This window comes from Alligator mississippiensis, chromosome 11, assembly GCF_030867095.1.
Source record: "Alligator mississippiensis isolate rAllMis1 chromosome 11, rAllMis1, whole genome shotgun sequence".
NCBI lineage: Eukaryota > Metazoa > Chordata > Crocodylia > Alligatoridae > Alligator > Alligator mississippiensis.
This window is the reverse complement of record NC_081834.1, coordinates 73,804,135-73,831,310: the sequence shown is the minus strand read 5'-3', so window position 1 is coordinate 73,831,310 and position 27,176 is coordinate 73,804,135. Positions and strand designations below refer to the sequence as shown.

The 27,176-nt window shown below is 43.4% G+C and overlaps 1 pseudogene; it reads left to right on the top strand.

The window, feature by feature from the left end:
• Window positions 1–9,995, top strand: part of LOC132244246 (leucine-rich repeat transmembrane neuronal protein 4-like) — a 99,124-nt pseudogene extending 89,129 nt beyond the window's left edge.
• Window positions 9,996–27,176: the final 17,181 nt, after the last annotated feature.

Below are 27,176 nucleotides of genomic sequence, written 5' to 3'. Positions count from 1 at the left end.
AGAAGCTGTATCAGGCTATGTAGCCGGGGGCGGTAGCATACTCCTGTACTCTGTAGCTCGCACAGCGTAGGATCTCAGTATGTGATCACCAATGGGTTATGCTCACACCAGACTATAAAGGAGAAGTAAATCTGAGGGTCCTACAGACATACCTGTGCACAAGCAGTCATTTCTGAACTATGTGCCTAAAAGATGCTGAGTCTCTGTTATAGAGGTCTGCCTGAATACTGCCTGTGTCAAATATAAATAACGGTGTTCATTAGGGGGAGCAGTGAGCAACAGGGTTAGGTTGGCATACAAGGGAGGCAAGCACGTTACATCCATGCATTTGGAAAATATGTGAAACGGCTGTTTGCTGGATCACTATGGCATGAAGCAATAAACTGCAGCTCTCAGAGCCTGTGTGACCAGAGCTCTCATCCTCAAGCTGTTCAAGAGAAGATGAATTAGCCAGGGGGACAGGATGTGGTAGATTCTCCATCCTTTTCTGTCTTTCAGAAACGTATGAGGCAGAAGCTATGGACTTCATGCAGAAATGTTGGGGGAAACTTCTTTGGCAGATGTTACACAGGCCTGGGTTTTGAAACGGTTCCCCTGGCCCTATGTTTTTTAATCAGTTAAATGAATAAGACAATGACTTGGCTGAGGCAGTCATAATTAGAGCTTTACATGCACTTTAAAAGTTTTTGTGAATGGGATGACATTGGTAGGCAGCCAATGCATCTAGATAATTGATTAGACGTGGTGGACAGTATTTTTAAAAATGTAATTAGCAAAACGAGAAAAAAATCATAAAGCTTTTATGAAGAAAACCTCCATTTGTCAACCAGTTAGTGGCTGGGGCTTTTCAAACTGTGGAAGAGCCACAGTCCAACTCCTGTGGCACTCAATAGAAATGTACCAGACTTCCATACGTAGATCCTGAGATGGTGCAGAGTCACTTAGAAGAACTGGATGCCTTTAAGTCGGCAGAACCGGATGACCTCCATCCGAGGGTGCTGAAGGCCCTGGCCGACATCATTGCAGAGCCACTGAGGGGAATATTCGAACGCTCGTGGCACACGGGCCAAGTCCCGGAGGACTGGAAAAGGGCTAACGTGGTCCCCATTTTCAAAAAGGGGAGGAAGGAGGACCCAGGCAACTATAGGCCAGTCAGTCTCACCTCCAACCTTGGTAAAGTCTTTGAAAAAATTATCAAGGCTCACATTTGTGAGAGCCCGGCAGGACAAATTATGCTGAGGGGAAACCAGCACGGGTTTGTGGCGGGCAGATCGTGCCTGACCAACCTAGTCTCTTTCTATGACCAGGTTACGAAACGCCTGGACACAGGAGGAGGGGTGGATGTCGTATACTTAGACTTCAGGAAGGCCTTCGATACGGTATCCCACCCCATACTGGTGAACAAGTTAAGAGGCTGTGATGTGGATGACTGCACAGTCTGGTGGGTGGCGAATTGGCTAGAGGGTTGCACCCAGGGAGTCGTGGTGGATGGGTCGGTCTTGACCTGGAAGGGTGTGGGCAGTGGGGTCCCGCAGGGCTCGGTCCTTGGACCGATACTCTTTAATGTCTTCATCAGCGACTTGGACGAGGGAGTCAAATGTACTCTGTCCAAATTTGCAGATAACACAAAGCTATGGGGAGAAGTGGACACGCCGGAGGGCAGGGAACAGCTGCAAGCAGACCTGGGTAGCTTGGACAAGTGGGCAGAAAACAACAGGATGCAGTTCAACAAGGAGAAATGCAAAGTGCTGCACCTAGGGAGGAAAAATGTCCAGCACACCTACAGCCTAGGGATTGACCTGCTGGGTGGCACAGAGGTGGAAAGTCATCTTGGAGTCCTAGTGGACTCCAAGATGAACATGAGCAGGCAGTGTGACGAAGCCATCAGAAAAGCCAATGGCACTTTATCGTGCATCAGCAGATGCATGACGAATAGGTCCAGGGAGGTGATACTTCCCCTCTATAGGGCGCTGGTCAGACCGCAGTTGGAGTACTGCGTGCAATTCTGGGCGCCACACTTCAAGAAGGATGCGGATAACCTGGAGAGGGTCCAGAGAAGGGCAACTCGTATGGTCAAGGGCCTGCAGACCAAGCCCTATGAGGAGAGACTAGAGAAACTGGACCTTTTCAGCCTCCGCAAGAGAAGGTTGAGAGGCGACCTTGTGGCTGCCTTTAAGTTCATCATGGGGGCACAGAAGGGAATTGGTGAGTATTTATTCACCAAGGCGCCCCCGGGGGTTACAAGAAACAATGGCCACAAGCTAGCGGAGAGCAGATTTAGATTGGACATTAGGAAGAACTTCTTCACAGTTCGAGTGGCCAAGGTCTGGAACGGGCTCCCAAGGGAGGTGGTGATCTCCTCTACCCTGGGGGTCTTCAAGAGGAGGTTAGATGAGTATCTAGCTGAGGTCATCTAGACCCAGCACTCTTTCCTGCTTATGCAGGGGGTCAGACTTGATGATCTATTGAGGTCCCTTCCGACCCTAACATCTATGAATCTATGCAGGGCTTTTGAAAAGCTGATTGTGTGAAACAGTTTGAGATCATTTGTTTGGGGAATTTTTTGTTCTTTAATTGGGGACAGCACCCTCGTCCCTCCAGATTTCACAGATAAAGGGTTCAGCATGTGTAAGTTTGTGACTCCTGTAGTTCTCCAAAAAAGACCTTACAACAGGACTCAAACACATCTTAAATGCACAGAAACAAGAAGACAAATGTAAAGAATTTGCAACACAGTCTTATTTCTTAGAATCCCGTGATTTAGAAATCATGAGAGTCAAAATGACCCCCCGCCACCCCACTCCCCAGATTTGTTATTATATTGATTGGGAGCTGAATTAAATAAATGCAGTCATCAGTATAGATGATAAAGAATGGATTGCAGTGTAAGCAAGGTTAGTGGTTATTAGTATTGATAATTTTTGCAGGTTAGTGATGATAGCGGGCAGGACACCTTGTCTTTTGGAGCATCCAAACCTCATACACCTTCCTAAACTTCTTCATGCAAGATTTATGTGATTTCTGTGCCTAGATAGACCTGGAGTAGAAATATCAAATAACATTTTCATTCCTATGTTGTACACTTTTCTGACTATTGAACTAGTTTTCTCACTATGGTTTGTGAGAAAATCAAGAACAAACCCAGACTGTTGTTGTTGACTGAAATGTTTTGGGGAGCAGGCACTGGTGGAACCGCCAAAGATTTCAATTTTGGGGGTTATGTTTTTCCAATTAAAAATCAAAAGTTTAGGAGAGAACGTTCATGAAATTTTCAAGCAACAAATAAAGCTATTTTCTTGCTCAGAGCGTCTAGAATGAGGACAGTTCTGGCATTTTGTCTCATAGAAAAGGAAGTGATACAGAAGCCCAGGAAAGAAAACCACGTGGAAATGTTTTCAGTCTTTTTAGATCTTCCTTGATCTGGGGGTGGGGGAACAAAACCTGATTCAATTCAGCCTTAGTTGTTCCGTGTACTTCTTCTTAGCGAACTGTCTATTCCAAGTCCCAGGATCCCAGACTCTGGCACCATTTATATTAGGAAATATTATTGGTCTTACATCTGAATGAGCATAAGAATGATGCTGATCATGATGACACGTTGCTTTCATAATCATGTCATCACAATTAAACCTTGAACCCGGTTGGTTGCACATGGGACTAGCTTTACAGCTTGATCTTGATAATTGTAAATCACCCTCATAGTTGGTCATGCAGATTAATCCAAATTCAAAACTTTGAACCATTATATGCATTGGCCCCAAATCATTATAAGAAGATAAAAGGAAAACCTGGATCAAGACATATCTCAATAGTGAGATGTTGGGATTGTGGAACAGGATGAAAAATGCTGACTTGAGCCTATTTCTGTGTTTTATTGGCAGTGAGGAATTTTGCTTGGCCCTAGGCAATGAAAGCCAAATACTGAACTCTTTTGGCAGGTGTGACTCCTGAAGTTGACTGAGACTGGTTGAGAGGGAGAAAGCAGAGACTGTTTGGTGACCTTGATTTCATTTAAAGCTGATTGCAATATTAAACCCTCATATTTTTTTTTTTTTTAATGTAAAGAAACACTCCTACTGGAGCCAGTAATCTTTTTGCTTGATAAAGGAATAAGAAATCTAGAAAAAAACAGGCGTGGAATCTGGCCCTGAAGGATGATGGGATTTTATTTTTGTTAATACTGGTAGAATGAATAGTGGTAGCATACAGAGACCTCAGATAGGATCAAGGTTTATTTTGCTAAGTTCTTTCTAGACACATTGGCTATTACTTTCAGACATTCTACAGCACATACAAATGAGGACAGATTTTCTAAGGAGCTCGGATCCATCTTAGGCATGTCAGTAAGTGGCCAGATTTTCTGAAAATATTTACACGTTGAGGGCTGAACCATCTGGAAAATCGGGTCCATGCATCAAGAATCGTATGCCCCTGATTCGAAGCCTATTGACATCTTTCCAAAGAATTTAGCAGGAGTTGGATCAGGCCCTCAAATAAGCAAGGTAGATCAAGGTTGGGAGATGAAACACTACAGAAGTGATGGTTGCACAGAAAGTCAAAGTAGAAACCATGCATCCTGAGTCCCAGGACAGTGCTCTGTCTGTGAGACCTGACTGCTTCTGAATTTGGAAAAAAGGTGTTTGTAATTATGCCTCTCCAGCCTTGCATTATGTAACCCGGGTGGCAGCCCAGTAGTTGCCACCCTGCCCAATACCAGGGACGGTGTGGTGAGAGTGGGGCAGGGCTTCTGGTCAGAGGGAAAGATCAGGATTTAAATTAGAGACCTAACCATTGAAGTGAAAGAGAGAGACACATAAGGGCTTTTTAGATTAAGAATGATTTCACTTACTGCCTCTTGGTTTAACATTGGAATTAATAACTGTAGCACAGGGTGTGTGCATGTGTGTGACAAATAATAAAATGACTATTTACAGAGAAGATAACAGGCCTTTAATCAATTCTTCTGATGGAAGAATGCAGCCAAATGATGGGTGGGACTACAACTCTGGACTGAGCCAGGGGGCCTCAAAATTATGATTTGCTCTGAGAAAGTGTGTGTGTGTGCAGGGTGAAATTTCTGAGACTTGCCATAATTATTCAGAGACTGTGCACAATCTGACTGCTCAGCAGCAGTGAGGAACAGCAAGGGGGTCCAGATGAAAATATGACTCTTTAAATGTAACGCTTTTTGCTGATCTTAATGGAACTGTGAAGATGCTGAAGGGCTTCCTTGGAGTGTGCAAGTTCAGTCGGGGCGTTTGCACTCTTGAGAAAAGGCTCTGCATCAGGCTGTGCACACAGGATGCGTGCACAAGATACGACTGCTGGAAATCTAGGGCAGGAAGCCCAGGAAATAAAAGGGGAAAGCAGCTGGGGAGAGGGGAGCTGAAGGTCTGTGGAGAAGGGCTGCTACTGCGGGCAGAGGAGCCACCAGCTACTGAGTACCCAGGATTGCCTTTACTGAAGGAGCAGGGGTTGTGCAAATGGGTTCCCCTCCCCACTTTAAGATCCCAGAGCGCAGGGAGTCCCTGGAGGGAAGGAGGGACAGGGGTTGCTAGAGGAGGTTTTCTGGGAGAGCTGCAGAAAGCAGCTGTGCGGGAGCTCCAGCAGAGAGCTCAATAACCTACAGCTGAGAGAGGTGATCCAGGTGTCAACCACAGGAGAGCTGCCTTGGGAAGTGTCTGGGGATCTGTGTGAGTGATTGCAAGTGCCCAGGAAAGACTGGACAAGGGAATAATCTCTGGCCTCCGGAGCAGCCACCCTCCTGACAAGCCCCCCATCTTCTGTCCAGATGACGGCATCGCCGCCCCTCTTGTGAGGCAGAGCGAGCACCGCTCCCCGGGGCTCCACTGCAACCACTGCACAGTGGGCTACTTTGCTGCAAGCAGAGGGATTTTGTGACTAAGCATATATACATACCTGTTATAAGTTGTCTGAGTGGTAAGGTTGATAACATAATCACTTTTGTTAGATGATGAGTATTTGCTTTATCTGCTGGTATAGATCATTATTGAGCTTATTGAAAACAGCTCTATAGTGAGCTATCATTACTAGCTCAATAGCTCACACAAGTTAATAGCTCAATAGCTTGCACAAGTAATATAGCTACAATGTCTCAATAATGAACATTAGTTTGTTATTTATGGGATGTCAAATTTGTCAGTCTCTCAGTTATTATTTGTCAATCTCTAAGTTGTTACTGTAAATAATACATTATTGTAAATAGTTACTTAGTGTGTGGTCTGGTGCGGGGAGCACCGCAGGAGAGCACTCCAGTGAGTGGTGCTCCCAGCCTGTAGACAGAGTGGGAGTAGACCGAGACCTATTGGCACCCCAGGATCCCAAGAACTTGGACATGGCTGCGGGTAGTGCTGCCACCAGGGTCACACAACATTGGTATAAAAGTGTGTGTGCATACATATACACACATACTCATACTTCTATATAGGTGTATGTGTGTGTACATGTGTATATATACACACATACATGTAGGTATGCACATGCAGTACATCAAAATAACACACGTACAAAATAATAGATATTCAAATATCAGTAGATGTGTTTACATCCATATAATGCACATATAATGCGACCTTCAAAACTAAATTGTGAGCTGTGTATATTAATGAAGGCATCCTCATGATATTGGGGTCCCCTACATCTGATACACAATATAGATAATACACATGTATGCTTTATGATAGTGTTTGTGTACGTGTGTTTACAGTGCATTCTTTTGTTTTTCCACATGAAAAAAGATCCCTCAATGCTGGTTAGAAAGAGTAGATGAAAACCTTACATTTTGCAATAAAGGCATGTTTCAAATGCAGGTCAAACTTTATTATATGTCAGCTGATCACTGTAGCTCCTTTTTATACTCTTTTTTTTGGGGGGGGGGGCAGGCTGGCAAAGATTTACAAGCAGCTGGGTTTATTAAGAAATATTTTACTTCTTGTTGAACTACCAAAGCAGGGGCTGAGTTTCCAATCGAACCCTGCAGTGAGTTCAGAACAGTGACTTGACAGATACGTTTATTGTTAAAACCTCAGCATCCAGTGATAAGGATATATCTGCTACGTGGTGTGCGTATGTACATGAGATCAAGGGAAGAGCAGACAGGCTCTCAGCCCATCTTTGGGATCATAAATCACACACAAGTAATTGAATAACCACAGTGGTGGTGGTGACGTGGGTGCGGTGGGACAGGGAGGCAGGCTAGGAAGTGGAATGATAACAGGCATTTACATAGCAAACAATGCAGGAAGGGACAAACAGGTTGTCTCCAAATCCACTGGACCTCCAATGCCCCAGTAGAAACCCCTTGACATAAGTAATCTCCATGTGATTTATTTTAATAGTTTTACAATGCACATTTGTCTTCTTTTTAATATTGCAGTTTTCCGTTTAATGAAGCAGCTGAGAGGCATGAGTGTGGTGTTAGTGCTACTTCCTACGGTGCTGTCTGGTATGCTCACTGCGGCTCAGCGCACTTGCCCCAAGAACTGCAGGTGTGATAGCAAAATTGTGTACTGTGAATCTCACGCATTCAGAGATATCCCTCAGAATATTTCTGGAGGATCTCAAGGCTTATCGCTGTGCTACAACAGCATCCAGAAGCTTAAATCAAATCAGTTTTGGGGCCTGAATCAGCTCATCTGGCTTTATCTTGACCATAATTACATCAGGTCCGTGGCTGAAGATGCGTTTCAGGGGATCCAAAGGCTGAAGGAACTAATTCTAAACTCCAACAAAATTACTCATCTGCACAACAAAGCATTTCACCTGGTCCCCAATCTCTGCAACCTGGACCTTTCTTACAACAAGCTGCAGGTGTTACAGTCGGAGCAGTTTAAGGGCCTTCGCAAGCTCTTGTTCTTGCACTTGTGGTCCAACTCGCTGAAAATGGGACCAGTCCAAGTTTTTAAAGATTGCCGGAACCTTGATTTTCTGGATTTGGGCTACAACCGTGTGCGGAGTCTGTCCCGCAATGCTTTTGCTGGCCTCCTGCAGTTAACAGAGCTCCATCTAGAGCACAACTAGTTTTCTAAAATCAGCTTGGTCCACTTTCCACGCCTCTTCAACCTAAGATCCATTTATTTGCAGTGGAATAGGATCCGGTCTGCTAGCCCAGGGTTACGTGGACTTGTAGCTCCTTGGACAACTTGGATTTATCGGGGAATGACAAGACGTGAATAGAACCCGGGACGTTCCACCGCCTGCCCAACCTGCACAAGCTGAACCTGGAAGCAGACAAACTCACCAGCATCTCTCAGGAGACCATCAATTCATGGCTTTCACTAATACAAATCTCTCTGTCCGGAAATCTGTGTGAATGTACTCTGAAAGATCATACCAGGCACCTAAAATGCCCCAGAGGCCACTTTTTATTCCCAAACCTACCCTTTCTAAACTGGAAGGTAATCAGCCAACCTCCATTATGCCAAGTCCTTCTCCGGACCTGCCGGCACCTGGAGTGGAACCGGAGTACGAACGTGTTTCCTTTCACAAAATCATTGCTGGGAGCGTGGCCCTCTTTCTTTCAGTGGCTATGATTTTGCTGGTTATCTCCGTGTCGTGGAGGTGCCACCCAGCCAGCGTGAAACAACTCCAGCAGCACTCTCTTATGAAGAGGTGCAGAAAAAATGCCAGAGAGTCTGAAAGGCAAATGAACTCCCCTTTACAGGAGTATTATGTGGACTACAAGCCAACCATGGGTGTATCCATTAATGGATCTGGACCCTGCAAGTACACTATCTCTGGCTCCAGGGAATGTGAGGTATGAACCCCAATCCTCCTAAAACCGTTTCAGCAGCTGGGAAGGAGAGGTAAATGTTTGAACCTTTTGCGGCATTTTTAATCACTAGAAAGATTAATGAGCCTTTTTGCTTTTGGGTGTGCTCAGTGTGAAAGGTTATTTAATTAAATGACAACAGTCGGAGAAGTGCCAGTGGTTATTTTCAACAGTGCAGACTTGAAAGAGGTTCATCCAAGGATGAGATTAAGATGGTATGTTAAACCATGTTAAACGCATGTTTAACGTATGTTAAGCCATGTTAAACGCATCTAGAGCCTGAATTTCCTCTTGCCGGGACCCATTTCACACCAGTTGCTTTACGAGCAGTGCCAGATTATGACATGCTGAGGCCCTAAACTATGTCCATCTTAAGAGGCCGCATACGATGAAAATAATCCAGTGTATATATACTTTTGTCACATAAGGATGAAAATGTCCATATTAAGAGTCATTTTCCCATATCTCCTTTATCTACCAACTGCCTATTATAAAACTTGACATTGAGCCAGTTTTCTTTTTCTTATTTAGAGACCCTTCATATTGTGAGGCCCTAAAGTGTAGCTTAAGTAATTTAAGCCTAAATCAGGGACGGTTTACGGGAGTCACTAACAATGTGCACTGGTGTAACTGGGAGGGGATTAAGGCACCTGCTGGTCTAGGGAACACAGAGTAGAATGCTTGGGGGGGAAATCTGTATAGTAGGGTCAGTATTACACCTGGTGGCTTCTCCAACCTATGTGGCAGGGGTTTAAAAAAGATGATGCCGTTTCTCTTTTCCATATTCAGTCTGCAGTTCAGGGATATAATTAAGCACAATGAGACTTGAGCACTGGCTTAACTCACTTGAGTGCTCTGCTGAATCAGGACAGATGGGAGCTCTTGTTTATGGACTTGCCTGAACTTGGGTCCTAAAGTAGGGCAAAAGTCAAAAATAACATTTGTAAATGCCTGGTTTGGTGTGTTTTGCTGGAAAGTTTCAACTGAGAGACCAAGAGACGGCAGAAGGGGATGTAGCTCAGAGTTGCACCCTTTTACATGAGGTGTCGTTTTGGCTCTGTAAGTGTAAGTAAAAAAAACTGGCAGTCATTGGGGAGTGTGTGTGTGTGTGTGTGTGTGTGAGGAGCATATACGCATGTGTATATGTTGAGCTGTAATTTTGTAATAATTAGGACATTAATAAATAAGAAAGGGTTGTACTTTAGATCCCCATGGCCCATTTATACATGGTAAGATGGATTTGTGTTATGCCATTTCAACAAAGACTTCTTTGGACAACTGACTTTCTGCTTATGTGACATTGTGCGTCTGCTGCTGTGGTGTTAAAGCCAGGTTAGACTTGGCTTTTCTTATCACTGTAAGCATCCTAATGGGAAACATGAATGGCCTGTTGTGGCTCCTTCCCAACCTGGGAATTCTCAATGACTTCTGCAGGATGGGTTTAAACCAGGTTAGGGCTTGGACAGTGTCTTTGGTGTTCAGATATGCTAAAATGTAAGGTCAAGATTGTTTAAGTGTAACAACTGATTTTGAGTGACCAACTGGAGATTCTTTCCCAGGACCTGATCTTTTGAGCACTTTTCTGAAGATCCAGACCCTTTAAGATATATGAATTTGGGCACCCAAAAGCACCAGTCACTTTTGCAACATGTTTGCTCTAATGAGCCTGATTATAAGTAGAAGTCTTGCTTTGCGTTTAACTTGCTTAAAGCAATATCCCTGCTGAAATCAAGGGACCTTGCATATCCTCACCATTGCCACCAGAAGCAGTGTGAATTATGGTATGGTATCACTGTCAGCAGTGGTACAGAAAAAAAACAACTCAGTGGGATTACTCTGGGTTTGTCTTGGTATCAGTGTGACCCCCAAGACCACCTTCTCTTGTCACTCCTGGGTTTGGTTTGGTTTTTAAATCCAGTGTAGCTCCATTAGCTTCAATGAGATTCCCTTTGATTTATGCCAGCACAACTCATAGGAGAATTGCATCTCTAAAGAATGAGTCAAAATCCAGTATCTGAGTGGCATGACCACTAAGAGACACAGGAGATGCTATATGTCTGAAGTTATTTAAGGTTTGAAAATATCTCTAATTGGTGTGTGATCATGGCAATTGAATAAAAAAGGTGTGTGTTTTACCACGGGGTAGTAAACAAGGGGGTTTATATTGCATACTTTCTCCAGGCCTATAGTAATCTTAATTTGAGATTTACAATAATGAGACTTCAGGCCATGGTGATGCTGCAGTAAAGGTCATCTGCTGGGAAGACAAAGTCTGAGCATCTGTTTATGACCAATTGCCTTGCAAAGAAAGATCATTCAAGTAAGGTTTTAAGACCATTTGTAAAAGTGCAAGATGGCCTTTAACAGTAAATGTTCTAGTCTTTCTTGTGGATTTAGAAAGCAGGGGTAGCTGAAGATTAGTGTGCTCACAAATGATACAAGTTCAGATGCAAGTAGCAAAGAGCACAATAAAGGAAATGTAATATAAAGGTATTTAATCAGAAATTGGCATCTAAATGGATTCTGATGCAATCTTAAGAAGGACAATGCAATCCATAGTATTAGCTAAATTACTAGTTGCAAGTCAGCACAGTTCCATGACCTGCATTAGCATGTCTGTGTACCTGAGCTGAGATCTGGCCCTGTAATTTCTACAAATTACATGTGCCACCTCCATCCTTGGAAAGGTCTTTGAAAAGATTATGAAGGATCATATTTGTGGGAGACCAGTGGGAAAATCAATGCAGCAGGGAAAGCAGCATGGGTTTGTAGCAGGTAGATGAAGCCTGACCAATCTGGTTTCGTTTTATGACAGGTTCACAAAATGCTTAGACACAGGAGTAGAGGTGGATGTCATTTTCTTGGATTTAGCAAGGCCTTTGATATGATGTCTCATCCCATTCTCATAAATAAATGAAGAGGCTGTGACATAGATGTTTACATGGTCCAGTGGGTGGCAAATTGGCTTAGTGGTCGCACCCAGAGAGTGGTAGTAGATGGGTCGCTATCGACGTAGAAGGATGTGGGCAGTGGAATCCAGCAGGGTGCGGTCCTTGGACCTGTACATTTCAATGTCTTCATCAGTGGCTTGGATGTGGGTGTGAAGTGTACTCTGTCCAAGTTTGCGTACAATACTAAATTGTGGGGTGAAGTGCACACTCCGGAGGTAGGGAACGATTGCAGGCAGACCTGGACAGGTTGGATAAGTGGGCACTACACAATAGGATGCAGTACAACAAGGACAAATGCAGAGTGCTGCACCTAGGGTGCAAAAATATCCAGCAGATGTACTGGTTGCGAAGTGACCCTCTCAACAGCACAGAAGTAGAAAGGGATCTTGGAGTCACAGTGGACTCCAAAATGAACATGAGTCATCAGTGTGATGAAATCACCAGCAAAGCTAACCGCACTTTATCATACACCAGCAGATGCATGGCAAATAGATCCAAGGAGGTGATACTTCCCCTCTATGTGGCATTGGTCAGACCCCAGTAGGAGCACTGCGTCCAGTTTTGGGCACCGCGCTTCAAGAAGGATGTTGGTAGACTCGAGAGGGTCCAGAGGAGGCCGCTCATATGGTTAGGGGCTTACAGGCCAAGCCCTATGAGGAGAGACTCATGAGGTATCTGGACCTCTTCAGCCTCTGCAAGAGAAGGCTGAGAGGTGATCTTGTGGCCGCCTACAAATTCATTAGGGGGGCAGCAAGGGATTGGAGATGCTCTGTTCCCCAGGGTGCCTCTTGGGGTAACAAGGAGCAATGGTCACAAACTGACAGAGCAGATTTAGGCTGGACATCAGGAAAAACTTCTTCACGGTAAGGGTCGCCAAAATTTGGAATGGGCTTCCAAGGGAGGTGGTGCTCTCCCCTACCTTGGGGGTTCTTAAGACAAGGCTGGATAGGCATCTGGCTGGGGGCATCTGACCCCAGTGCTCTTTCCTGCCCAGGCAGGGAGTCGGACTCGATAGTCCTTTGAGGTCCTGTCCTGCCCCAGCATTTAGGACTCTGTGAATTTCATCGGTGCATTGGAGAAGTGCAAATGTATGGATCTGTCCTGTAGTCTTAACTTTGGACAAGCACTTGGATAGGATTCACTGGATTAGACTCCTCAGGGGGATTCTCCTCTCTCCCACCGCTCTGAACCTAGAGTAACTTTGCCAACGTCAGTACAGCTATTCTAGGTTTGTACTTGGGGAAGAGTCTTGTTTTTTTCTTTCAACAATTGAAGGGACCGACCGACTCCACATGGTCGCCACGGGTCGAACGTTTGCAGGCAAGTACGGTCAAGTTAATTTTATTTACTCAAACAGCCGCGTTCTCAGATCTCTCCATAAAACTCCCATCTCCCCGGTGTCTACCGAAGGTATGAGCATGGCTGCCGGCTCGTGTTCTGTCACCTCTGCTTTTCATGCTGAGGATTATTTCCCCTATTTCCCTCTGTTTGCTAGTGTGTTGTCTGCCAGTTGATATTTGATTTGTAAATTGTTGGGGGAAGGACCTGCCTTTCCATGACTGCTTGTACAGCACCTAGTGCAGTGTGGCATTGATGTTTCCAGCCCCTACTGTAATGCAAGTATTAAATAATAAGCATTTGCTTCAGTGCGTCTATTCATGTGAATAAAGTTAAGCCCGTGTATAAATATCTGCTGGATTGAGGCCACAGGTTGTCTATGCACCTGCTGGAAAGTTGACCCTGTATTTCCATGATGATTTTGTATACCTTGGCTATTGATAGAGAAGACTAGAAAAGACATTAAAGCACCTGATCACTGAAGACTCATGTAACATTCATAAGCTCCTACTATCTTCAGCTTGGATTTAACATTTTTCATCCCTATAGCTACCAGGTTCAACTTGTAAAAGGACAGACATGCTCTGTACAGCACTTATCAATAGGAAAAGAATCTTCCTCGGTATCTTCAGCAAAAAAAAGTTTCATAACTGGGGAAAAGGGGAAGTAGTCAGACAAGACGTAGTCCGAGAGGACTCGTATTTGTGAGAGAGACACGTAACTCAGGGCCGTCTTTCAGCAGTCCCGACTGGCTCATTCATTGTTCCCATGCTCAGCTTTCACACACAAGAAAGATTTAGAGGCAAAGTAAAGTCAGGGTCTCAAATATGTTTTTAAGGATAAGCTGAAGTGGCTCAAGTTTTTATTGATTCCACTTTGTCTTTTTGTAAATCATTGCCTGTCTTTAAAAATCCTTCCTATCTATTCTTTTTTCAGAGGCAAAAGCGACCATCTCATGGTTTGAAAAATGTGTGGGCAGCAGGAAAGGAAGGATTATTTAACTCACCTTTCCATTTATAACCAGTGGAAGGTTCCTGAAAGTTTTATCAATGGAAATTAGAGATAGTTGATGATTCCTAAGGGCTGTGTAGGATGCCCCTGTTGTTTTCACAGTGTGGATTTTGTGGTTAAAAAGGCCTGGCTACATTTTATACTTAACCCCCCATTTTCTTCTGTCAATCAAGAATTGAAGCAGTGCATCTTAGATTCCAGCTCAGGACGGCACTCTATCATGTAAGCAGCCCCAAATACTTCAGGGACTCCTGTCACCTGCTTAAAGCACTGTGTGCATTTAGAGAGCTTCCCTGAACCAGGGCATAACCTTGCAAATAAGAGAGCAACAGAAGCAAGTTATATGACTGCATTTACAAACTGGACTTTCAGAATGACTCTCTCAAATGCAGGTACAGAGTCAGATTCAGCCTTGTTGTAAATGGGTGTAAATCCATTGGCACCCGGTGGAGTCAAATCACAGCACCTGGTTCATCATATCCTGTTTAGTCTACTGGCAAGCCTTGCTAAATAATGCCATGCTTATGATTTTGGCTCTTGCTCTTCTGTTAACCAACTGCAGCTGCTTTATTTAGGTATTTACCTTGTGTACGTGCCGGTATGCAACCTGCGTTTTTCTCACTTATTTGCATGAGTGCTCAGACTGCACTCAAAAGGCAATTGTTTTTATCAACCAAAGTATACTATCATGCATGTATACTGATCTGCACCATGCCGCTGTGTGTTGGGCTGGGGTCCTGCTACAAAGATGTTTGCTTTCTTCAAGTGGAAGTTTGCTGGCTTATTGCTTTTCAGGATCAAAGCTATAAAATAACAAGAATAACAACACCTCCAACAAACTAAAAAGTGATCTTTTTTCCCTGTAAATTGAGAAGCTGAAGCAAAACCGTTCAAGATATCATTGACATGAACCTTGAGTTGCCACTTTTACAGGTTCACTTTTTAATCTAACCACTTTTCAACATTTGGCGAATGAGACTGCCTGTTCGGACAGGACAGCGTCCCGTGCCTGATGTTCCCAAGTGTTTTCATTGGGATCAAAAATGAGGAAGTCATTGCTTCCATTCACATATGCTAAATCAGTCTCATTATATTATGCTCATCCACCTTCTCCTCTCATCAGTAGGAGGAGATAAAGCACTGAAGGACTGTCATGTCAAAAAACCTGTTGAGAAACTATAGATCTGTTCCCTGTAACACTATTTTGAAAAGGAAGTGTTGGTCAAGTGCCATTTATTAGTTAATTATTGAGCCCCGAAAACATGCATTGTTTTGTATAAGGCTGACGTTAGGACACTCTCTGGCCCAAAGATCTTGGAGTCGAATGTCCTAATTCCTCGTGTGCCCTTGACTTCAGTGGAGCCACTGATGTGTACATGGTGAGGACTTGTTTTTACAGGATCCTGGAGCACAGAGAAAACAGGAAACAGAGAAGAGGAAATAACTTGGAGAGTTTAAAAACAAATGATCCTATTAATTCTGTTATGAATTTCCTTCCCTTAGCAAAGATGGCTGAGCAGAGAATAGTGGCTTGGTGAAATGGGACTGGAGAAGAGTGGCAAAGAAATGGGGGTGCTTGGAGGGAATGGGGTAAAGGAGGTGACCCTGCAGGCACAGTGCACTGGCAACTTTATTCCAGATGGGGCTGAAGATCATCTGATTTGCTAGATAATTAACATCTGCTGAAATTGTGAGAATAAGCATGATGCATTTCAGTGTCTTGTTCCTCTTTTACACTGTTGAATCTCCCTGGCTTTCCTCTCCCCCAGTTCTGTGTAGGCTTCCCTTTTCTCCTTTGAATGCATCGAAGTCAAGGGTAAAAAGGATGCAGCTTCACTTGCAGCTCTGTATCTGCATACAGGAACCAACTAAGGAGAAAAGGAACACAGCTGCTCATCAGTAAAACATTTCTGAAGAAAACATTTTGATGAATGAGAGCCGGTTTGTGTGTATGCTTTTAGGCACCATGTTAGGTAGATGACCTGAAGGTTAGACCAATGAGAGGTTTGCTTGACAAAGGACAGAGTAAATCTTGGAGGGTCCTTAATATTTGTTGCAGGTGTAGGTGTTGGCACTAAAGAGGCTATAGAAGTAGCTGTAGTAAAATGTATGCAAAGGCTTAGAGTGCCTAGCTCTCTTAGGAAAGGTCAGACTTTTAGCTTAGCTCCCATTTAAATATTGGCTCATGGCAGAATTGCATGTTGGGTATGGAAAATCCAGCTGCAGTTTGCTGAGCCATTTGGAAAATCTCACTGCACCTTTAGTTAGGTGCCTAAATGGCACCTGAGCTCTTCTGCAAATCCAGCCAAAATTCCTGGATGCTCCCGAGACCTTGTAAATTTAAGACTCCTTGCCCTCAGTTCTACACCTTTTGTTTCTTATTGTATAAACAGGAAGTTCAATATGAAAAGTGTCGGCATGAAATGTTGGTGGGTTTAAAGGTGGAGCAGAGCTTGTGATGGCATCAATGTGGGTGTTGATGCTGGAGTGACATGGCAGACTCCTGCGTCCCTCTTCCCCCCAGGAAAACACCCTGTTTCTAGAGACATCACCCAGCAGAGAGGCCCTTTTTCATTTGTGGTGCTCCTGGGAGCAGCCCGTTACCATTACTGGCACAGCTGAGCACCCTAAGCAATGTGATTTTCAGAAAACTTAATGAGGCAAGGAAGAGCCTTAACCCCCCCCCCCATCCCCCTTTTACGGATATGGAACTGAGCTAGATGCCATGGCTGTGCACTAAACCTAGGTTGGCAGCTAAGAAACAAGACCTATCCACTCTCACTCGGCGCATGCCCAAAGCTGGCCATGTGGGTTAGAAGGGTCCTTAGTGCAGGTCATTAGCCCTTTTTGACAGAGCCTCAAGACCTCTTTAAGACATCTGTGCTGCCCCTTGGCCAGGCCTGAGTGCATGCAGATTGGGAGGGAGCAAGCAGAGCTTGCTGGCCTCAGCAAGCAAGCAGTATAGACATGGTTTGCGAGGCTAAGGGACTTGCCAGAGACCAAATAATCATTTCTGCAGTTAGTGTGTGTGCTCTTCCTGGATGGAATGAATAGTAAAGTGTGTGTGTGCTCATGTCATTTATATTAATTTAGATGCATGTTACCTGCAACATCTAGGTTGTATGAGCTACAGGTGAGAGCTGCCCAGGGTAAAGAGAGTTTTGGTCCTCTCTCTTATTATACATACCATGCATTCTTTGACATGAAATGTTCCTGCATGCTTTGTGTTTATAGCACAACTGACTTGCTGCTACTTGGTCATTTCAAGACAGGCATTTTAGGACTGAACTGAGATGGGTGGGGGCAGTACGCATTTTAGACATAACCAGCTTTTATCACATCTGCCTGTGCTGCAGCCAAATAAAATAGATTGCTTAGCATAGATTTTATGTACCAAGCCTGCTCGATTCAGTTGCTAGCAAAGGCCTAGAAGTTGCAGCCACTGCTCTTTGGAGCAAGTCTTCAGCTTTTCATAGCACTGCGGTGGGAATAAGGAATGTTAGCTTCTTCATGCAATACGTAGCTTTGCCTTGTGCTGTTCAGCTGCATAGTGAGAAAGCATGGAAATGGAAAGCTCGTCCTGGTGGAGATGTCAGCAGTGTTCCTGCCAGGCTGCTTTTGAAAAGGAGCCATTCTGTATGCAGAAATATGTGGAGAGAAGGCCAGAAGATACTGATCGTTGAGAATCAGTCGCTACGTACAGCACTGCATTACTTCCCTGAGTTAATTCTCTCTGCATTACTTCCCTGCATCATTTAACAGGTCACTTATCATAGAATTATAGAAGTAGGGTCAGAAGGGACCTTGTAGATCTTCAAGTCCGACCCCCTGCCTGGGCAGGAGGGAAACTGGGCTCAAGTGACCCCAGTCAAGTAGGCATCAAGCACTTTCTTAAAGACCCCCAGGGTAGGAGCCAGCACCACTTCCCTTGGAAGTTGGTTCCAGTTCGTAGCCACCCTTACTGTGAAGTAGTTCCTATGGATGTCTAATCTAAACCTACTCTCCAACAACTTGTGGCCGTTATTATATCTAATATTATATCCAATGCTTTTGTGACCTGATCGTAAAAGGCAATCAGGTTGGTCTGACATGACCTGCCCTTAATGAAACCATGCTGGTTGCCCCTAAGCATCATCCCTGATGCCAGCCCATCACAGATGTGCTCTTTGATGATCTTCTCAAAGAGTTTCCCCAGGATTGAGGTAAGACTGATGGGCCTATAGTTGCCCGGGTCCTCCCTCCTCCCTTTTTTAAAGATGGGAACCACATTGGCTATCTTCCAATCATCCGGCACCTGGCCCGAGCACCGCGAGCACTCGTAAAGCCATGCCAGGGGCCCTGCAATAACCCCTGCTAGCTCCCTCAACACCCTGGGGTGGAGAGCATCTGGACCTGCTGACTTGAACACGGCCAGCCCCTCCAGAAGCACTCTAACCTGGTCCTCCTCAACCTTTGGTCTTGAGGTGTTCCCCTCGAGTCCGTTTTGAATCACGGTGGGGGAGTCCTGGTTCCTGCACAAGAAAACAGAGGTGAAGAATTCGTTAAAGAAGTCTGACTTGGAAAATGCCCATTTGAACTGGTACAAGTAACAAGCTGCTGCTTACGTTTCACCAGGTAAATTTAAATGCCATTGGCTAAGGTACAGCGACTTAGTAGGCATTAGATAATTACTAAATCCTTTTGAAGAGGCTTGTGGTTTAAGGTTGTCTCTCGACTATCAGGACAACCTCACTTAAATAACAGTCCCAAATAGTAGAATCAGAACTTGTTAGCAACCTTAACTCAGAGGGGGAGGAAAAAACACCGAAATGGGATTATGACAATGTTCTCCAAACTTTGCATGTAAGGTGTTTCATAAGAAGAGAATGAAAAGAAAAAATCTGGTCTAAAAAAAATAAAAGACAGTTATGAATATTAAAATGCCTGTGAAGACTGTGGATTTAATATAAACTTGCTCTGTCTACAAGGGTCCTTTTTTCCGAGTGCCATGAAGACTGGACCAGTGATGGCAAGGTCACCTTTTAGTGACAGGATAGACGCTTGTTGGCATCTTGTATCTGTTCTATGACATTAGTATATAATTATCTACCTTTTGCACCGCACATCTCATCTCTAGATATTTAAGCATTTTACTTCAGGTAAGTAGCATTTTTCCCATAAGAGAAAACTGAAGCATGGGGAGAAGACAAAACTTGACTAAGTTTTGAGTAAATGAGATCAAATATAATTTTTAAAAGCTTGATTCAAAACCCATTGGAATCAAGCCTCCCACTGGTTGTACCAGGCTTTGGAGTAGGGCCTGAACCCATACTACTCATTCATAATGCAGAAGAGCAGTATTGTGTTGGAGCTTGGATTCCCTGCAGGGGCACCATCGGTGGTGAGGAGAAGGGTTTTGTCTCAAGAGTAGTGATCTATGAAAAGGGAAGGGAAAAAACCGGGCCTGGGCTTGCCAAATGAGCTGGCCAGGGAGAAGAGAGGACGTATCCATTAGACAGGAGGCAGGAAGTCCACAGAGGGATTTCCTAAATAGAGCCTTTCAAAATGGATACAGGGATGGACTGAGAATAACTGAAGTGTATTGGGGGTTGTGAGGGGTATGATCTACACAGAGACTCTTATCAAAACTGGTGGCATTTAAGGGCACAGTTGTTATGTGTGAGTGTTAAAATGGAAGCTATCTGTTCTGGTGAGTGTGTGCGGTTTTCTTCTTTTCTTACTTGTCCTTTTTGTTCTGCCTATAAAAATGTCAATGGAAAGGCTCTCTAGAGCCCTTCTTGATGGTCTCTCCCTGACTATCTGCCTAGTAATATACACAGAAATGCCTGCACTGCCTAACTAGTTCCTTGTCATGGAAATAATTCATGGCTTAGATCCAGTATACGTTTTCTGTCATTGCAAAAAGGATGAATGCATCATAGCATCATAGAAAGTGAGGGTTGGAAGGGACCTCCAACCCTAGTCCAACCCCCTGCTCAAAGTAGGACCATCCCCAACTAGATCATCCCAGCCAGGGCTTCGCTGAGCTGGGCCCTGACAGCCTCCAAGGATGGAGATCCTGCACGTCTCTGGGTAACCTGTTCCAGTGTATTACTACCCTCCTAGTGAGAAAATTCTTCCTAATATCCAACTTAAACTTCCCTTGGTGCAACTTGAGCCCATTGCTCCTTGTTCAGTCACGTGCCACCACTGAAAACAGTCCAGCTCCATCCTCTTTGTGACCCCCACCCGCCCTGCAGGGAGTTGAAGGCTGCTATCAAATCCCCTCTCACTCTCCTCTTCTCCAGACTAAATAAGCCCAGTTCCCTCAGCCTCTCCTCATAAGTCATGTCCCCAACCTCTAGACCATTTTTGTTGTCCTCTGCTGGACTCGGTTCAATTTGTCTGCATACTTTCTAGTGTGGGGGCCCCAAAACTGGAAAACAGCACTCCAGATTTTACCTCACCAGTGCTGAATAGAGTGAAATAATCACTTCCCTTAATCTGCTGGCAACAGACCTACCAATGCAGCCCCTTATGCCGTTAGCCTTCTTGGCAACAAGAGCATACTGTTGGCTCATATGGTCCACTGTAATCCCCAGGTCGGTTTCTGCAGAACTGGTGCTTAGCCAGGTGGTCCCAGGCCTATAGCCGTGCATGGGATTGTTCTGTTCTAAGTGCAGGACTTTGCACTTGTCCTTTTTGAACCTCATGAGATTTCTTTTAGCCCAATTCTCCAATTTGTCTAGGTCACTCTGAGCGCATCTACTACTAGGTCACTCTACCCTCCAGCGCATCTACTACTCCCCCCAGCTTGGTGTCAACTTGCTCGGGGTGCACTTCATCCCATCTTCAAGATTGTTAATGAAGATATCGAATAAAACCAGTTCTAGGACTGACCCTTGGGGCACTCCTCTTGCTACCGGCTGCCAACTGCCCGTTGAGCCGTTGATCACTACTCATTGAGCCCAACAGTCCAGCCAGCTTTCTGTCCACCTTACAGTCAGTTCATCCAACTCAGCCTTCCTTAACTTGCTTGAAAGAAGACGGTATCAAAACCTTGCTAATTCAAGATATATCATATCCATTGCTCTCCCCGCATCTACAGAGCCAGTCATCTCATCAGAGAAGCCGGTCAGGTTGGTCAGGCCTGACTTGCCCTTGGTTAAATCATGCTGACTCTTCCTGATCGTTTTCTTCACCTCCAAGTGCTTAGAAATGAATTCCTTGAGGATCTGCCCCATGATTTTTTGGGGGACTGAGGTAAGGCTGACTGGTCTGTAGGTCATGTTTTCTATGCCCCGCTTTGAATCTCTTAGTCCAGATTTCCAAACCTGGATATTCTTCTACAGGCAGGTCACATATTTAGGCTTGTTCATGTGCAAGACATGCCATTGTACACGCATTTGCAGGTGTAAGTGCAGGTGCATGGGCAAATGTTTTGAGTTCAGCACAGGTAAGTCCTTCTCCCAGTTAGTTCCATCATGTTCCCAGCCTTTATTTTTTTCATTTAATGTTCTTATGATACAGCTTAGTTGCTGCTATAACTTTCAGAGCTCGCTCTGCTGACTGTCTCTAGTGGGTTATGGAATAGAGAAAATCCCACACAATTTACTGATTCGTTTTGATGCACTGGCTGGGGGAGTAGTTAACTGATTGCACGATTTCACAATGATTACACACTTAATTTATACAACACAATTTTATTTTAAAAATCTTTGCTACGTATATAACACTGCTTAGCTTTAAGAAACACCACAAACATTAAAAACACAATAATTACATATATCAGAAACAATGCTCCGAATGCACTTCCTTCCCAAACAATACTATAAGAATTAGTGTTACAAAAACAACTACAATTACAACTAAAAGTTAAATTTGAATCAATACTATTATTTTCATAATATATTTACAATCCTAGAATTCCAAGAAGCCAAATACCAAAATATGGTTTCATTCCTCAGTAGTACGATTTAATGGGTTGGCCTCAGTACTACGGTTCAATGAAATGGGCTCAGCAATACAATTCAAAGGCTGGCCTCAGCAGTGATAGGACTAAGTCCCCTTCCTTCAGTCCTTTTCAGGTGCTCCGCAGCTTCAGCGTGAACTAAGAGATCCGTGTTCACGGAGAGGGTAGTTTCAGGTGATCAGTCTGAAACGGGCTATACTTGCGATTTTTCCTTCGTTGTTCTACAAGTATAGTCACCTCCAAATTGGGACAGCAAGTTACCGTTTTTATTGAGCGAGCTGCCGTCAGTGGGCTCCTCCTACTCAATATATCACTGCTCCCAAATTTGGGCTCGGATCTTCCTCAACAGATTCTTTTACCTTTGTTGAGCATTTTAAATTACCTTTGGGAAACTTCCATATCACTGCAAATGCCCTTTTCTTACCAACCTGGTCAAAAGGCCTCAGGGTTTGATCTCTTGGAATTCAGGATATTTGCTCTCTTTGTAAAAGATTTCTAAAAGATGAAATTTAAATTAAGACTTTAAGCAAAGTCAGGACCTTTTGCACGTAGTCCCCAAAACAAAGAACTAGATAAGGAGATAAATCTTATCTTCTTCCTGAAACTGGCTAATGGGCAACCTTCACAAACATTCAAACTATTTAATTCAATATGACACTGACCTAACTGTGATCCCACTGAAGTCAATAATAAAACTTGTATTGAGTTCAGTGGAAACCCTCGTCAGTCAGCATGAACCACTTTTGAAAATGTGCACGTGTATAAAAGATATGAAATTGTCCTTGGACAAAAAATGGTAGATAAGTGCAAAGAGATGTCTGGGTTGGAGCTTTTTGTAAAGTCCCTCACCCTCCAAAAGATGCTATATCGACCAAAACCCGCCTTCAAATTCAAACCCTCACATATTGGTGTTAATTTTAAAATTATTTGATTCTTAATTTCTCTTTCCTTCTGTCTCTCTTTTAAAATAGTCTAGCTTTATATACAAAGGAATAGGATAATAAAAACAAGAGGAGAGCCAGGAAAAAAAACAAAAAAAAAAAACAAGCACAATTAAAATTCTTGTCCTAAATTTAAATCATTTTGTTGAATCAAAAATAATTTGGGGGCTTAAATAAAAGGTTAAGTTTTCAATCAGTGTAGTAGAGACACAAATGAGAAATTCTCAGAATCACACACGGTGTTAGAAAGCAACTGCACGGTCATTTTGTAGATTGGCACAGCGAGGTTAAGTGACTCTGCAAAGGCCACCTCAGGAGGTAGGTGGCAGACTGAGTAACCGAAACCAAACCATAAGACACTCTGTCCCATGAGTTAATCTTTAGTCCTTGATGCTCCTGCACTGTACAAGTGTTAACATTTAAGTTTTGTTGGGTGCTTCTTATCAAGGAAGTGAATGTGAACTTTCAATGACATATTAAGTTACACTGCTAAATTTCTGTTTGGTTACATCAAGCTTTCTCGCCACCAAACTCTAAACCTTCCCTACAAGGTGATACAGCGTGCCATGTGCCACAGTTTGGTGCTGAATATCTTGCAAGGTACTTGGAAGCTTGGCAGTAACAAAGGAGACTTTGACCCTGACACTCCTGAAGTAATTCATTTAAAGGAATTTTTTTACTTGGAGTTCTGCAGAAGCTGGGTTATTTTTACTTCCACCCAATGAAATTCTCAAGGCTTTGCTTTATCCATATGCTGCTGTCTGAGAGTTGCACTGGGTTTAATTCTTCAGTTTTCATGTATCCTTGAGTTAAAGTCTTGTTGTCTTCCCAAAACAGAGGTCTTTCTGTCACATGAAAAGAGTTTTGCAGCAGCTTAGGACCACAGTTGTAACATTTTTCCTCTCTCGTTATGAATGTAAAAAACAAGGGATTTGCATGCTAGAAAACACACATTGTAGTTGAGGGTATCTTTCATTTGTATTCTTCCATTGTTCCCTTTGGTCTACAAGGTACAAGATTCTGCAGCTCCCCTTGATGGGCAGGAAAGCCAAAATGATCATTAACCCTAAAGATGCTTTCCAATACCATGTAGCAATTCATCAAGCACACTTTATATTTAAAGATACAGTTTATAAAGTGTTATTAAGTGATTAATAGATTTTAAAGATGATTATAAGGACATCAGCATGCAGCTGTTATATATGTTAATATGCTGATTATAGGATTCTGTTAGCATCTCCAGCTAGTGAACATTTGTTAAAGCATTGAATGACCTTTTATTACCTCTCTATATACTATTTGTAAGTGTGCCTTCAATAAAAGCTAGTCCCAAAGCAGCTGAACAAGCTCACAAAAGTATTATTTGCTAAATACAAGTAGCATGCTGATTTGGCCTGGGTTGAACCAGCTGCAAATTATGACTATAAACAGAATGCAAGCCCAATTCTTGAAACTCAGGGCCTAAATTTTCATCAAAAAAGAGTTTGTATTTGGGATCTGTCTGGTTGTGGGTCCTCATCTTGGGACAAATTAAAGGCATCCCTAAATTTAAAAAAAAATATGAGCATTAGGCTAAGTAGAAATTAGAAGCTGATTTTGAAAACATCAGAACAGTTAGTTCCTCTCAAGATACTATGCCAAACTTGGACAAATGTAATAATACTTGCAGAGATTAAGATGTATATCTTCTCTGCCATAGTCTCCCCATTTTATATGGTATAATCTTAGACAAGTATAATGTATTCCAGTGTAGGAAGTGGAGTAAGCTATTCTGCCAAGAGTCATCTTTATCCCCATTGAACTGGGCCTACACTACGGGCTGTGCTGATGTAGCTACTGGGCGCATCCACACGAGATGTTTACTGTGCATTAGACTAATGAGCTGTGCAGTAAACGTCACACTTTTACATGTGTGCCCCTGTTAGGCTGGAGTAAATGAATTTACTCTGCAGCAGGTAAATACAAGTACTATCCTGTTGCGGCATTTTTTACTCCACAGCAAAGCACATGTAGATGCTGCCTTGGCTAGCTGGGGCATGAGGGTGCTTCACTGCTGGCTAGCCCTGCTCTGAAGCACCCTTGTGCCCCAGCCAGCCTGTCCACAGCCCATTGAGACCTGCCAGCTGTGTCTGCTCCAACCTGGCTCAACGTGCTGCAGCCCTGGGTGTGCATTCAAATTGTGCACCTGCAGCAATAAACTCTGGAGCATAAACTTCAGAGTTTATTTCTTCACTTTAATATGCACATGTAGATGCGCTCAATTTGTTTAAAACAAAGCACACCCTTAATACAAATAGTTACATTAATACAAAACGTGGGTACATGGGGGCCTAGTGATAAACAAAAATCTTGGACTTGCTGTTTAAAATTAGGCATCTAAATCTATATGTAGGCACAACAAGGGTTCAGGCCACATGCAAAAGAAATCAAAGGCACATTGCATTCAATTAGCACTGCAGCTCCTCAGTACCTTAGAGCATCAGCACAGTTTTTTGAGTGCCTTAAACTAGAGATACTTTATCAAACTTGAGCACACGCATCTCAACACACTGGTTGTGACTTACAGTTTCATAGTTTCTAGGGTCGGAAGGACCTGAACAGATCATCGAGTCCAACTTGGTAACATATTATTTTTTTTAAGCATTTGTGTTACACTAGTGTTAGAGGCCCTACTTGGAGAAGGGTCCCATGGTTGTATATGCTGGACAGACATATTGACAGATGGTACCCTAAAGCATTTACCATCTGTGGAAGTAAAACTGATTCAGATAGGCTTGTCAATCACCACACAAGCCTAACAGACCATTGGGTTATTGTGATGAGGACCATTGGTTTCATGTGCTGAGGTCTAGCCTAACACCTTTCCTCCACAAATATCGTCCCACACCTTCCTTTTAAAATGAAGTAATCATTTCCAGGAATGAGCCACTGTTTTCCTTAGGTCCAAGTGCAAATTGCTGCATTTGATGCACAGGGATACAGAGCCTTCAGTTACAAATGTGTTAAATTTGCTCTTTAGATGCCACTGCGCATTTGCAGCGCTTTCTGATCCCGGGAAAGAAAACAAGCTTTCCCTCTGTGTATGTATGTTTACTGAGCCAATATTGATACAGCCCAGTCTCACTGGAAGCCAGTGTCATGGTGACTTTTTCCTGTGCATCAGGCCGTGGCTTTTTTTCTGTATGCAGTGATATTATTCTCCTCTGCTCAGGTAGGCACTTAGGTACTTGTTCTGCTTGCCTTGTGTTGGTTGCTAATCAGTTAGATGCAAGGTCTGCTTTGTTTGCTTTTAAAAGCATGGCTTGGGACTATGCCATCATCATCTTTGCATCAAGCAACGGCATGAATATCATAGAAAGAGCTTGCTTGCCACCTGTGTTCCTTCCAAAGAGTCAGTTCGGATTTTTCATTTCCACTTCTGCATCCTTTTGATGTTTTATCGTCTGAAGTATTTCTTTTTTCCCCTCTCCCTTTTTGGCCTCTCTTTCTGCCTACCTCTGAGCTTCGGCCATTTTCTGTAAGAAAGATCCTTGAACCTGCCAGCTTTCTTTGTACTAAGGATCCTGTGAAAAGGCTACTGCGCTGTTGCTATTTTTTTTTTTTTTTTGGCTTTCATTTTATTTTAAGGCAGCTCGATATGATATTTTTCCCTCTTGTTTTACAAGGCTATAGGAAATCCTTTGCTCTAAAATTTAATATGTCCTGAAAAGTTTTATTGGGATTTCTATTCCATTCTTGCTTTGGCTATGGATAATGGTCATTTCTAGTTATAATATTTGAAGGTGGGTCTAAAGGTCTCAGATCTGACTGAACCCTATTTTGGCAAGGTGCTATGTATGAGTACAGAGATGCATTCTGTGCCCTAAACAGTCTGTAATCTCAATAGGTAAGACAACCAAGGGTGGGGAAAAAATAAATCATTCATAGAATTTAAAGCCAGAAGCAACTATTCAGTCATCCTGATTAAATTGTGTGTCCTAGGTCATTAAATTTCACAGTTATCTCTAGGCTGAACCATATGTGCATTATGTATATGTGAAGACACACACACAATCTAAAATATGTTTAACTATAGCATGTCTTCTAGTCTAGACAGACATCCAGTCTTGATTTGAAGGCATCAAGAGATGATGAATCCATGACTTTTTTTGGCAGCATGCTCCTCACTAGTTTTAAATCCTTTGTCTTATTTC